This window comes from Equus quagga, chromosome 10 (genome assembly GCF_021613505.1).
Source record: "Equus quagga isolate Etosha38 chromosome 10, UCLA_HA_Equagga_1.0, whole genome shotgun sequence".
In the NCBI taxonomy this organism is placed as follows: domain Eukaryota; kingdom Metazoa; phylum Chordata; class Mammalia; order Perissodactyla; family Equidae; genus Equus; species Equus quagga.
In genome coordinates, this window is record NC_060276.1 from 61,305,460 (window position 1) to 61,320,766 (window position 15,307).

Genomic DNA, 15,307 nt, shown 5'->3' on the forward strand with positions numbered 1-15,307 from the left:
AGAAAAGAAATAGCAAGTGTTGGTGAGAATGTTGAGAAAAAGGAACAATACTGCAGTGTTCGGAGGAATGTAAATTAGTGCAGCCACTATAGAAAACAGTATGGAGGTCCCGAAAAATTTAAAAATAGAACTACAGCTACATATGATCCACAAATTCAGCTTCCGGGTTTCTAGCCAAAGGAAATGAAATCATTATCTTAAAAATATATTTTCATCCTCATGTTTATTGCAACATTATTTACAATAGCCAAGACATGGAAACAATGTGTCTATCAATGAATGGATGGATAAAGAAGATGTGATGTATATATAAATATAACTATATATATATATAGTTGAATGGACGTTATTCAACCATAAAAAGGAAGGAAATTCTGACATTTGCAACAACATGGATGGAACTTGAGAGCATTATGCTAAGTGAAGTCAAACAGTGAAATACAAACACAGTATGATCTCATTTATAAGTGGAATCAAGAAAAGGAAAATCTGGGGCCAGCCTGGTGGCGCAGCAGTTAAGATCGCACGTTCCACTTTGGTGGCCCTGGGTTCTCTGGTTTGGATCCCAGGTGTGGATCTATGCACCATTTATCAAGCCATGTTGTGGCAGGCGTCCCACATATAAAATAGAGGAAGATGGGCACAGATGTTAGCTCAGGGCCAATCTTCCTCAGCAAAAAGAGGAAGATTGTTGGCAGATGTTAGCTCAGGGCTAATCTTCTTCTTCAAAAAAGGAAAAGCCAAACTCACAGATACATAGAACACGTTGGTGGTTGCCAGAGACAAAGGAGCAGGAGAGGGAGGTGGAGTGTGAAATGGGTGAAGATAGTCAAAAGGTACAAACTTCCAGTTAAAAGTCCTGGGGATGTAATATACAGCATGATGAGTACAGTTAACAATACTGTGCTGCACACTTGAAAATTGCTAAGAGAATACATCTTAAAAGTTCTCATCACCAGAAAAAAGAATGTGTAACTATGTGTGGTGATGGATGCTAGCTAAACTTATTGTGATAATAATTTTACTATATATACATATATCAAATCATTACATTGTACACCTAAAACTAATACAATGTTATATGTTAATTATATCTCAATTTTTAAAATAAATTTAAAAATATTTTAAATAAAAAGAACCATCAGATATGGTAAATTTGAGAAGCTTTAGTTTAAGCCAATTATAGCAGACCTGTTGCCATTTGCCAGATATTGGTATAGGAATAATGTAATTTTTTTTTTGCCAATAAAATAGTAAATGGGAATTTTCTGGGGGAATTTCTCCATTAATAAAAGAGAGAACTTCATAAGGAGAATGCTCCTTTTTAAAAATTGCCTTTTTAAGTGTATACCAACGGCATTAACTACATTCACAAAGTCATGCAACCATCACCACTGGCCACCTCCAGAATTTTTCATCATCTCAAACTGAAACTCTGTATTTGTTAAATAGTAAGTCCCCATTCTACCTTCACAACTTGTGAATTTGACTATTCTAGGTACCTCATAAAAGTGAAATTATACAATGCTTGTCCTTTTGTGCCTGGCTTATTTTACCTAGTATAATATCTTCAAGATTCATCCATGGTGTAGTATGTATCAGAGTTTCATTCCTTTGTATGGCTAAATAATATTCCATTGTATTTATATACCACATTTTGTTTATCCATTTATCCATTGACGGACATTGGATTCTTTCCACCTTTTGGATATTGTGAATGATGCTGCTATTATGAACAATGAATTACCAGACATTTGGGCTTGCCTAAAATGTCCATAAGACATTTGGTCCATTCCAAAAGGCCTTTGATATTTGCAGGACCATTTGGTCCTCTCCAAAATATCCATGGAGACATTGGGTCCATGCCAAAAGGTCCTTGATATTTATTCCTGTCCAAAACTATTCAGCGTGGACCAAATATGCTCATGGGTGTTTTGAACAGGACCAAAAGTCAAAGACTTTTTGGCATGGACCAACTGTCTTATGGACCTTTTGGACAGTACCAAATGTCCTTCATGGTGAACACTGATGTACAAATACCTGTTCAAGTCCCTGATTTCAACATTTTTGTCTATATACCCAAACGTGGAGTTGCTGGATCATATGCAAGTTCTATGTTTCAATTTCTGAGGAACTACCATGCTGTTTTCCATAGCAGCTTCACCACTTTACATTCCCACCAACAATGATCAAAGATTACAATTTTCTAAATCCTCACCAAGAGCTTTTTTAAAAAAATAATAGTCGTTCTAATGGATGTGAAGTAGTATCTCATTGTGGTTTTGGTTTGCATTTCCCTAATGATTAGTAATGTTGAGCATATATTCATGTGTTTATTGGCAATTTGTGAATCTTTTTTTGGAGAAATGTCTACTCAAATCCTTTGCCCATATTTGTATTGATTTGCTTGTTGTTGACATTCAGGAGTTCTTTATATTCTGCATATGAATCCCTTATCAGATATGTGGTTTGCAAATATTTTCTTCCATTCTGTGAATTGTCTTTTCACTTTGTTCATAGTGTCTTTTAATGCAACAAAAGTTTTTAATTTTGATCAAGTCCAATTTATCTATGCTTTCTTTTGTTGTGTGTGCTTTTGGTGTCATATCCAAGAAATCATTGCCAAGCCAATGTCATGAAAAATTTCCTCTACAGTTTCTTCTGAGTTTTATAGTTTAGCTCTTAGGTCTAAGTCTTAGATTCTTTGATCCCTTTTGAATTAATTTTTATATATCATGTAAGGTAAGGTTCCAACTTTATTCTCTTGCATATGAATATTATTTCCCCAGCACCATTTCTTGAAAAGACTATTATGGCTCCCATTGAATGATCTTCATGCCCTCATCAGAAATCACTTGACTATACATGTGGGAAATTATTTCTAGGCTCTCTATTCAATTCCATTTGTCTATATGTCTGTCTTTGTGCCGGTACCATATCATTTTGATTAGTATAGCTTTGTCTTAAGTTTTGTAACCAGGAATTGTGAGTCCTTCAACTTCACTCATCTTTTTGAATATTCTTTTAGCTCTTCTGGGGCCCTTGAGATTCCTTATGAATTTGATTATGGATTTTTCTATTTCTGCAAAAAACTGTCATTAGGAATTTTATAAAGTTTGCATTGAATCTGTAGATAACTTTGAGTAGTATTGACATCATAATAATAGTAAGTCTTCCAATCATGAACATTGGATATCTTTCCATTTATTAATATCTTCTTTAATTTCTTTCAGTGATGTTTTTTAGTTTTCAAGGTATCAGTCTTTCACCTCCTTGGTTAAATTTATTCCTAAATATTTTATTCATTTTGATGTCATTGTAAATTGAATTGTTTTCTTAATTTGGAAGGACTGTTTAGTCCTGAATCCCTTCCTTTCTGAGAAGGCTGTCATGTGGAATCATGTTACCTGGGAGCTAAAGTAGACTTCTTCTGACCAGGAAGAGAGAGGAAATCAGTATATTAAGGATGGTAGCAAAGAAAAAATGGTAAGAGTCCACTTTCTTCATGAAACCTAAAAGGATAAAGCTATCTCCAAATAACTTAACTGCATCCTAGAATAAAGGTAAAAAATGTTAATAGGAATGCAAAAGTACACAGCACCCAAAAGGTAAAATTGACAGTGGTGCAAACACTATGGAAAAAAGCATTGAGACTTCTCAAAAAATTAAAAATAGAAATACCATATGATCCAGCTACCCCACTACATGGTATTTATCCAAAGAACATGAAATCAACAATTTAGAGAAATTAATGAGGGTCTGGCCCTGTGGCCAAGTGGTTAAGTTCACGCACTCTGTTGCAGGCAGCCCAGTGTTTCGTTGGTTCGAATCCTGAGTGCAGACATGGCACTGCTCATCAAACCATGCTGAGGCAGAGTCCAACATGCCACAACTAGAAGGACCCACAACAAAGAATATACAACTATGTACCAGGGGGCTTTGGGGAGAAAAAGGAAAAAATAAAATCTTTAGAGAAATTAATGCATGCCTGTGTTCATTGCAGCATTATTCGCAATAGCCAAGACATGGAAGCAACCCAACTGACAATCAACAGATGAATGGATAAAGAAGATATGGTATATATATACAATGGAATACTCCTCAGCTATAAGAAAAATACAAAATAGTGCCATTTTTGAAAACACGCATGGGGCCTTGAGTGTATTATGCTAAGTGAAATAAGCCAGACAGAGAAAGACAAACACTTATGATTTCACTCATATGTGGAAGATTAACCAACACATCAGTAAGGAGAACAGATTAGTGGTTACCAGAGGGGAAGAGGGTGGAAGGAGGATGAAAGGGGTAAAGGAGCACATACATATGCTGATGGATAAAACCTACACTATTGTGGTAAACACAATGTAGTCTATATGTAAACTGATATATAATAATGTACATCTGAAATCTACACAATGTTAAAAGCCAGTAGGACTTCAATGAAATAATTTTTTTAAAAAAATGTAAAATTGACAGTGCTTGGCATCCAATGAAAGATTACCAGGCATCTTTTAATTACCAGAAGCAGGAAAATAAGAACCAAAAATGAAGATCTAAATTATTCCATAGAAATAAAATATATCAAAACATTATAGTTAAATTTCTCAAAACCTATGATAAAGACAAAGTAAAAGCAACAGCAAAGGAGAAAAAAGATATGTTATGTATAGAAAAGCAAAGATGAAGAGGAAAACAAGTTTTCCTCAGAAACAACGAAAACACGGGGAGAGCAATATTCCTTAAACACTGGAAGAAAAAAACTCAATCTACAAAACTATATTGAGTGAAAATATCTTTCAAAAACAATGGTGAAATAAAGACTTTTTCAGACACACTAAAGCTCCACACATAAAGGTAATGGAGCTGTTGCAAGGGCATCTTTGTCAAACTAGCACCCCAGGAGAGTAGTTGGTGAGGGCCCAGGGAGAATTCCCAGGATCACACAGGAGAAAGAAGGCACCCCTGCCCTGTCAGACAGTCCAGCCCTGTGATGGGCCAGAGTGCTTCACAGAGAGAAAATCAGCAGCTGAAAGAGGTGTAAGAGAAAGAAAGCACCATTTCCCCTGCCTGGCACTCTGGCACTGGATTGGCCAGAGTGTTGCAAAGAGAGAAAAGGGAGATTTGTAGATGAAAGAAAATACCCTTCCCCCCTGCCCAGAACGCCAGCTCAGCAAGCAGCCAGAGCATGACACAGACAGAAAAGGTGTCAGTGACTGGAGCTTGGGAGCCATGCATTGTGCCAGGCCCACAATAAACAGGACCCGACCCCCACGGAGTGGCAGCAGGTGGAAGCTGCAACTAGATAATCTTGCTATGTGGAGGCAAAAATTCTTGCCATCAAACAATATGAAAAAGTATGGTATATTAATCTCCAGGTCAGAAGTAAAATGACAACTACCCAGAAATCAACTCTGAAGGCACAGAAATTCATAACCTAAATTACAAAGAATTCAAAATAGTTATCGTAAAAAACCTTGAGTTACAAGAAAACACAGAAAGACAATGAATTCAAGACGTAATGAATTCAGGAGCTTCTTCACAAAAGATGTTGAAACTGTAAAGAAGAACCAATCAGAGCTATTGGAGATGAAAAACACAATGAATGAGATAAAGAAAAATCTAGATTCCCTAAACAACAGAGCTGACGAAATGGAGGACCGAATTAGCAACTTTGAGGACATAAATTTGGAAATGCTTCAGTTGGAAGAAAAGAGAGAACTAAGACTAAAATGAAATGAAGAGTCTCTGAGAGAAATATCTTACTCAATTAAGAAATGCAACATAAGGACTATAGGTATTCCAGAGTGAGAAGAGAAGGAGAATGGAGCAGAAAGCTTGTTCAAAAGAATAATAGCTGAGAACTTCCCAGACCTGAAGAGAGAGCTGGAAATACAAGTGAATGAAGTCAATAGATCCCCTAACTATATCAATGTAAAAAGACCTCCTTCAAGGCATTTAGTAGTAAAGCTGGCAAAAGTCAATGACTAAGAGAAAATATTAAGGGAAACAAGGCAGAAGAAAATAACCTACAAAGGAACCCCAATCAGGCTGTCAGAGGATTTCTCAGCAAAACACTTGCAGCCTAGGAGAGAGTGGAAATATATATTCAAAATTCTGAAAGACAAAAACGTTCAGCCAAGAATACTCTATCCAGTATCCTTCATATATGATGGGGAAATAAAAATTTTCTCAGATAAGCGAAAACTAAGGGAACTCATTGACACAAGAACCCACTATGAAAAATCCTCAAGAAGGCCCTCATACATGAAAAAAAATAGTAAAGGGGCTCTGAAGCTCTGAGAAAGGAGGTGAATAAGTAAGCAACAATCAGATCAGATTAGTATCTATCAGATAAAGTTAGTAAAGACAACTATAACATTAAAGATAAAGGGAAGGAAAACACCAAAATAAAAATAATCTAATCATTTTAACCACAAACTCACAAAAAAGATGGAATAAGATATGACAATAATTACTTAAAAATGGAAGAGTAAAAGGATGGAATCGGCTTAGTCTAAGGAAATAAGAGGTTATCAGATAATGCACTATCTCATCTATGAGATTTTTTATACAAACCTAGTGGTAATCACTAAACAAAAATTAGAACACAAAGACAAATGATAAACAAGGAGAAAACTTGAAAAACTAACATAGAAAACTACCTAATCACATTGGTGGTATGAAATACACAGGATGAGTAACAAAGGAAATGCAGAAGAACCAAAAACGAGTGATAAGATAGCAGAATGAAGCCCTCATATATCAATAATCACTCTAAATGTAAACGGATTTAATTCTCCAATCAAAAGACATGGAGTGACAGAATGGATTAAAGAATAAGACCCAACAATATGCTGCCTCCAGGAAACACATCTCAGCTCCAAAGACAAACACAGGTTCAGAGTGAAAGGATGGAAGACAAAACTCCAAGTTAATGACAAACTAAAGAAAGCAAATGTTGCCATACTTCAACAGAGTAGACTTCAAGATAATATAGGTAAAGAGAGACAAAGAGGAACAGTGATAAAAGGGACACTCCACCAAGAAGATGTAACACTTATAAACATATATGCACCCAACACAAGAGCACCAAAGTGCATAAAGCAACCATTAACAAACATAAAAGGAGATATTAACAACAACAGAATAATAGTAGGGGACCTCAACACCCCATTTACATCAATGGATAGATCATCCAGACAAAAATTCAACAAGAGAATAGTGGAATTAAATGAAAAACTAGAACAGATGGGCTTGAAAGATATGTATAGAATGTTCCATCAAAAACAGCAGAATACAGGGGATGGTCCTGTGGCCGAGTGGTTAAGTTCGCGCGCTCCGCTGCAGGCGGCCCAGTGTTTCGTTGGTTTGAATCCTGGGCGCGGACATGGCACTGCTCATCAAACCATGCTGGGGCGGCGTCCCACGTGCCACAACTACAAGGACCCACAACGAAGAATATACAACTATGTACTGGGAGGCTTTGGGAAGAAAAAGGAAAAAAATAAAATCTTTAAAAGAAAAACAAAAACAGACAAACAAAAAAAACAGAATACACATTCTTCTCAAGTGCCCATGGAACATTCTCAAGGATAGATCATATGTTGGGAAACGAGGCAAGCCTCAATAAATTTAAGATTTAAATGATAGCTAGCATCTTTTCTGACCATAATTCTATGAAACTAGAAATAAATTACAAGAAAAAAGCTGGGAAAAGAACAAAAATGTGCAGACTAAACAACATGTTACTGAACAACCAATCAATCATTGAAGAAATCAAGGGAGAAATCAAAAAATATCTGGAGACAAATGAGAACAAAAACACACCATATCAACTCATATAAGATGCAGCAAAAGTAATCCTAAGAGGCAAAATTACAGCAATACAAGCCCACATTAGCAAACAAGAAAAATCTCAAATACACAATCTTAAACTACACCTAACAGAATGAGAAAACAAAGCCCAACCTCAGCAGAAGGAGGGAAATAAGAAAAATTAGGGCAGAAATAAGTGAAATGGAAACTAAAAAGACTGTAGAAAGGATCAATGAAACAAAAAGCTGGTTGAGAAGAGAAATAAAATTGACAAACCCTTAGTCAGACTCACTAAGAGAAAAAGAGAGAAGGCTCAAATAAATTAAATTAGAAATGAAAGAGGAGAAATTACAATGGATACCACAGAAATATAAAAGAATATAAAAGAATACTATGAAAAACAATATGCCAATAAACTGGACAATCTAGAAGAAACGAATAAATTCTTGGACACTTACAAGCTCCCAAAACCAAATCAGGAAGATATAGAGAATCTGAATAGACCAATCACAAGAGATTGAAACAGTAATCAAACACCTCCCAAAAAATAAAAGTCCAGGGCCAGGCAGCTTCTCTGGAGAATTTTCTCAAGCATTCAATGAAGATTTAATGCCTATCCTCAAACTATTCTAAAGAACTGAGGAAGATAGAACAATTCCTAACACATTCTATGTGGCCAAAATCACCCTGATCCCAAAGCCAGACAAGGACAGCATAAAGTAGGAAAATTACAGGCCAATATCGTTGATGAACATCGATGCAAAAATCCACAACAAAATATTAGTAAACCAAATAGAGTGATACATTAAAAAGATCAAACACCATGATCAAGTGGGATTCATACCAGGGACACAGGGATGGTTGAACATCTGCAAATAAATCATTGTGATACACCTCATTAACAAAATGAGGAACAAAAACCATATGATAATCTCAATGAATGAAGAGAAAGCATGTGACAAGATCTAACATCCATTGATGGTAAAAAAAAAAAACTCTCAATAAAATTGGCGTAGAAGGAAAGTACAACATAATAAAGCCAATATATAACAAACTCACAGCCAACGTCATACACAATGAAGAAAACTGAAAGCTATCCCTCTGAGAACAGGAAGAAAACAAGAGTGCCCAATCTCACCACTCTTATTCAGCATAGTACTGGGGGTTTTGGCTAGAGCAATTAGGCAAGAAAAAGGAATAAAAGGATCCAAATAGGCAATGGAGAATTCAAACACCCACTATTTGCAGATGACATGATTCTATATATAGATAGCCCTAAAGAATCCATTAGAAAGCTACTATAAGTAATTAACAACTACAGCACAGTTGCAGGGTACAAAATCAACTTATAAAATTCAGTGGCATTTCAATACTCCAATAATGAAATTATAGCAAGCGAACTCAAGAATACAATTCCATTTACAATCAAAACAAAAAGAACAAAATATCCAGGAATAAATTTAACCAAGGAGGTGAAAAATCTATACAAGGAAAACTATGACATTACTGAAAGAAATTGGTAATGACATAAGCAGATGGGAGAGATTCCATGCACATTGACTGGAAGAATAAACACAGTTAAAATGTCCATACTACCTAAAGCAATCTACAGATTCAATGCAATCCCAATCAGAATCCCAGTGACATTCTTCAAGAAAATAGTACAAAGAATCCTAAAATTCCTATGGGGCAAGAAAAGAGCCCCAATAGCCAAAGCAATCCTGAGAAATAAGAGCAAAGCTGGAGATATCGCAATCTCTGACTTCAAAATATACTACAAAGCTATAGTAATCAAAAGAGCATGGTAATGTTACAAAAACAGGCACTGAGATCAATGGAACAAAATTGAAAGCCCAGAAATAAAACAAAACATCTAAAGACAGCTAATTTTTAAAAAGGAGTCATGAACATACAATGGAGAAAGGAAAGCCCCTTCAATAAAGGGTGCTGGGAAAACCGGGCAGCCACATGCAAAAAACTGAAAGTAGACCATTATCTTTGTATCTTTGTATCTATGTATATCTTGTGTCTTCATACACAAAAATAGACTCAAAATGGACCAAAGACTTGAAGGTAAGACTTGGAACCATAAAGCTGATAGAAGAAAATATAGGCAGTACACTCTTTGAAATCAGTCTTAAAAGGATCTTTTTGAATACCGTGTCTACTTGGACAAGGGAAACAAAAGAAAAAGTAAACAAGTGGGACTTCATCAGATTAAAGAGCTTCTGCAAGGCAAAAGAAACCAAGATCAAAATGAAAAGACAACCCACCAACTGGGAGAAAATATTTGCAAATCATATATCTGACAAGAGGTTGATCTCCACTATATATAAAGAACTCACACAACTCAACAAAAAAGCAAACAATCCCATCAAAAAGTGGGCAGCGAATATGAACATTTTTCCAAAGAAGATATACATATGGCTAATAAACACATGAAAAGATGCTCAACATCACTGATCATCAGGGAAATGCAAATCAAAACTACACTTAGATACCCCTTTACACCCTTTAGAATGGCTATAATCACCAAGATAAAAAATAACAAATGTTGCCAAGGTTTTGGAGAAAAGGGAACCTTCAAACTGGTGCATCCACTATGGAAAACAGAATGGAGATCTCTCAAAAAATTAGAAGTAGAAATACCATATGGTCCAGCTATCCTACTACTGGGTATTTTATCCAAAGAACTTGAAATCAACAATTCAGAGACTTATGCATCACTATGCACATTGCAGCATTATTCACAATAGCCAATATGTGGGAGCAATCCAAATGCCCACTGACTGAAGATTAGATAAAGAAGATGTGGTTTATACATACAATGGGATACTACGCCAGCATAAAAAAGACAAAATAGTACTATTTGTAACAACATGGATGGATCTTGAGGGTATTAGGTTAAGTGAATTAAGTCAGACAGAGAAAGACAAACACCATATGATTTCACTCATTTGTGGAAGATAAACTAATTTATGGAGAAAGAGATAGATTAGTGGTTACCAGGGGGATGGGGTTTGGGGAGTGGGCAGAAAGGGTCAAGAGGCACATCTATATGGTGACTGAGAAGTAATAATGTACAACTGAAATTTCACAATGTTGTAAACTATTATGACCTCAATAAAATTAAAAAAGGCAGATATTTTCAGATTGGATTAAAAAAATAAGACCTAATTATATGATGCCTACAAGAAAGAAAATTTAAGTATAAAGATAAAAATATTTTAAAAGTTAAGGAATGGAACACAATACATCACGCTAACCCTACTTTAAAAGAAAAGAACAAACACTGGGGTAGATATGTCAATATCAAAGAATGTGTATCTCACCGAAAAGAATATTATCAGAGATAAATCAGGTAATTTCATAATTATAGTCATCAATTATATCAGGACATATCAGAACTTTAGGAATTTTCATACAATCTCAAGAATATTATTTTAACAACATTCACCTATATAATATAACCTAAGAAGTTTATCATAATTTATTTGACAATACTTCCCATGTAATTTCACATATCAAATAAACCTAATTAGTTTAACATCTCCCTTTTTATAAGGAGAGAACAAATCTTTTGAGAAGTCCCAGGGGCCCTCTGGAAATTCTCAAAGTTACTTTCAGGTCGAAAAGACTTTAGACTGAGAAGATGATGGCATAGAAGACTCTTAACTCACCTCCTGTCATAAACACAACAAATCTACAACCACCTGTGGAACAACTACTTCTGAGAGAGAACTGGAAACTACATAAAAAGAACTTCTGCAACAAAAGACAACATACACCGGTGGAAGAGGCAGAAATACTCCTCTGCTGAAGAAAAAAACACATTCTAGCTGCAGCACTTCACAGCTAGGAACAATCTTAAGGTACAAATCTTTTCCTGGAGGAGTCGGGGATCTGAGAGGGAGAGGAATGCCACAATAAGCAGCCTTTGAATTCAGCACAACTGTGATGATTGGCATAATATGTGGCTTTGCTGGCTATTAAAACCAATGGGGAATACCCTCAGAAAAACTGTCAAACATAAGAGAAAGAAAAGCCTACTCTTAAAGGGTCCAGCACAGATTTACCCATTCCAGAAACCAACAAAAAATCACCAGAAGGAAAGGTACATAGTCCTTTGATAAAAAAGACTCAGTTGCTAAGCTCTGACCACATCTCAGAGAGGCAGGAGGGATCTGGGCCCACCTCCACAAGGACTGAGACACCTGTGACAGCCATTATTGTGACATAATACAGGTGTGCTGATACAGATGCTGGCAGAGGCCATTGGATTTCTTACTCTGGTCTCTTAGCACAGGGGTTTGTGCTGCCCTATAGAGCACTGATTTAACCCAGCTCAGCCAGGTTAGACAGCCTACCCTAGGTACTGGCCTTCAGGGAACTTCTGGGCCTACAAAGTTCAGGTGTGTGGAACCTCTGCAGTGGGGCAAGTGGGTCCGCCTCAACAGACTGCATTTGTGGGGTAGGTTGGGGGGCACAGGTGGTGGGATGTGTCTGCTGCAGCAGATTTGTGCCATTGGCCATTTGAACAGCCACACAGGAGATCTGCCCCACATTCCAACACCCGAAAAGATTGTGTGCTGACACATCTGGGGCCAGCAACACCCAACTGTGTTCCTGAGAGAGCTGACAACAGGCTCACAGGCCAGAACCCTACAGCAATTGTGAGCCCCTGAGCCTAGCAACTAGCCATGCTGGACACACATAACAGAAAAATTGCAGTAGGTGTATGCTATTAGACCTTGCAGACAGCTGTGCTGGGGCTTGCCCCACTCAACAATATGGCTAAAGTGACCATAGAAGCTGCACATTGCTGAGCCTTATAATCAACCAACCTGGGTCCAGCCAAGCCTATTAGTGTGCCTGCAGCAAAAGTAACCTGCAGCACATGTAGCCCACACAGGGGATACTCCTGGAACATTTGGAACTGGTGACAAGACAGAAACACACTGCAGGGCCTCATAAAGTATCTGTTACATAAGGACACATCTCTAAGATTTGGACTCATAACTGATCTACCTAATACATAGACACAAGCACAGAGAAGTAAGAAAAATGAGGAGACAAAGCAATGCATTCCAATTAAGGGAACAGGACAAATTCTCAGAAAAATAACTAAATGAAACATAGATAATCTACCTGATGAAGAGTGCAAACTAATGCTTATAAGGATGCTCACTGATATTGAGAGAAGAATAGATGAATACAGTGAGAACTTCAGTAAAGAATAGGAAAATATAAAAAACAACCAATGAGAACCGAAAAATACAACAATGGAAATGAAAAATTCATTATATGGAATCAATAGCAGAGTAGGTGACATAGAAGAATGGAACAGTGAGCTGGATGAAAGAATAGAGGACATCACCAAAGCTGAACAGAGAAAAGAAGAGAGAATTAAAAAGAATGAGCACACTCTAAGGGACATCTGTGACAAAATCAAGTGTAATAACATCCATATTATAGATGTCCCAGAAGAAGTGAGAGAAAAAGGGGCAGAGAACCTATTTGAAGAAATAATAGCTGAAAACTTTCCTAATCTAAGGAAAAAAACAGACATCAGACATCCAGATACAGGAAGCATAGAGAGCACCAATCGAGATGAACCCAAAGAGCCCCACAACAAGACACCTTATAATTAAAATGTCAAGAATTAAAGATAAATAGAAAATCCTAAAAGCTTCAAAAGAAAGGCAACAAGTTATATACACAGGAAACCCCATAAGGCTATCAGCTGACTTCTCAACAGAAAGCTTAAAGGCTTGAAGGGAGAAGCATGATATATTTAAACTGATGAATGGGATAAACCTACAGCCAAGAATACTCTACCCAGCAAGATTATCACTCAAAATGGAAGGAGAGATAAAGAGTTTTCCAGATAAGCAAATACTAAAGGAATTTATCAGGAAAAAAAAAAAGCCTCACAAGAAATGTTAAAGTGACTTATTTAAATAGAAACGAAAAGACTGCAAATAGAAAAAAGAAGATTATCAAAGAATAAAATCACTGGGAAAGAAAATATTCAGTGAATGTAGAAGATCAACTGCCTACAAAGCTAATATGACAGTCAAAAGACAAATGTACTGAAAATATCTATCTCCATGACAAAGGTTAAGGGATACACGCACGTGCAAGAGGATAAATATGGTATCAAAAACATAAAATGTGGGGGGCTGGCCCCGTGGCCGAGTGGTTAAGTTCGTGCGCTCCGCTGCAGGCGGCCCAGTGTTTCGTTAGTTCGAATCCTGGGCGCGGACATGGCACTGCTCATCAAACCACGCTGAGGCAGCGTCCCACATGCCACAACTAGAAGAACCCACAACGAAGAATACACAACTATGTACCGGGGGGCTTTGGGGAGAAAAAGGAAAAAATAAAAAATCTTTAAAAAAAAAACAACATAAAATGTGGAAAGAGGGGAGTAAAAGTTCAGGGCATTTAGTAAGAGGTCAAACTTAAGAGATCATCAACTTAGTATAGATTGCTATATACGTAGATTATAATATACAAACCTCATGGTAATCACAAAGCAGAAACCTATAATAAATACAAAAATAATTAAGAGAAAGTAACCCAAACATAATAATAAAGAAAGCCACCAAAACACAAAGGAAGAGAGCAAGAGAAGAAAGGAACGAGAACTACCAAAACATCCAGAAAAAGGTAACAAAATGGCAGTAACTACATACTTATTAATACCTACTTGAAATTTCAATGGGCTAAATACTCCAATCAAAAGACATGAGGTGGCTGAATGGATAAAAAGACAAGACCTATATATATGCTGCATACAGGAGACACACTTCTGGCCTAAAGAAACTCACAAACTGAAAGTGAAGGGATGGAAAAAGGTACTCCCTGCAAGTGACAATGAAAAGAAAGCTGAGATAACAATATTTATATCAGACAAAACAGACTTTAAAACAAAAACTGAATAAAATCTTTAAAAAAAAAAAAAAAAAAAAAAAAAACAAAAACTGTAATGAAACAAAGAACAGCACTACATAATGATAAAGGGAACAACACAACAAATGTACATAACACTTGTAAATATCAGTGCACCCAACGTAGGAGTATCTAAATATTATCAAAAGCAATTATTAGCAGATATAAAATGAGAAATAGTAACAAAATAATAGTAGAGGACTTTAACAGTCCACTTACATCAATAAATAGATCATTCCATCTGAAGATTAATAAGGAAACCTTAGCCTTAAATGACAGATTATACCAGATGAACTTAGTAGATATATACAGAACAGTACATTAAAAAACCACAAATTACATTTTTTTATGAATGGACACGGAATGTTCTCCAGGATAGATCACATATAAGGATGCAAAACAAGTCCCAATAAAAGTAAGAATAGTGAAATAATACCAAGCATCTTTTCTGACCACAATGGTATGAAATTAGAAATCAACTACAAGAAGAAAACTGGACAAGCCACAAATAAGTGGAGATTAAACAAAATGCTACTGA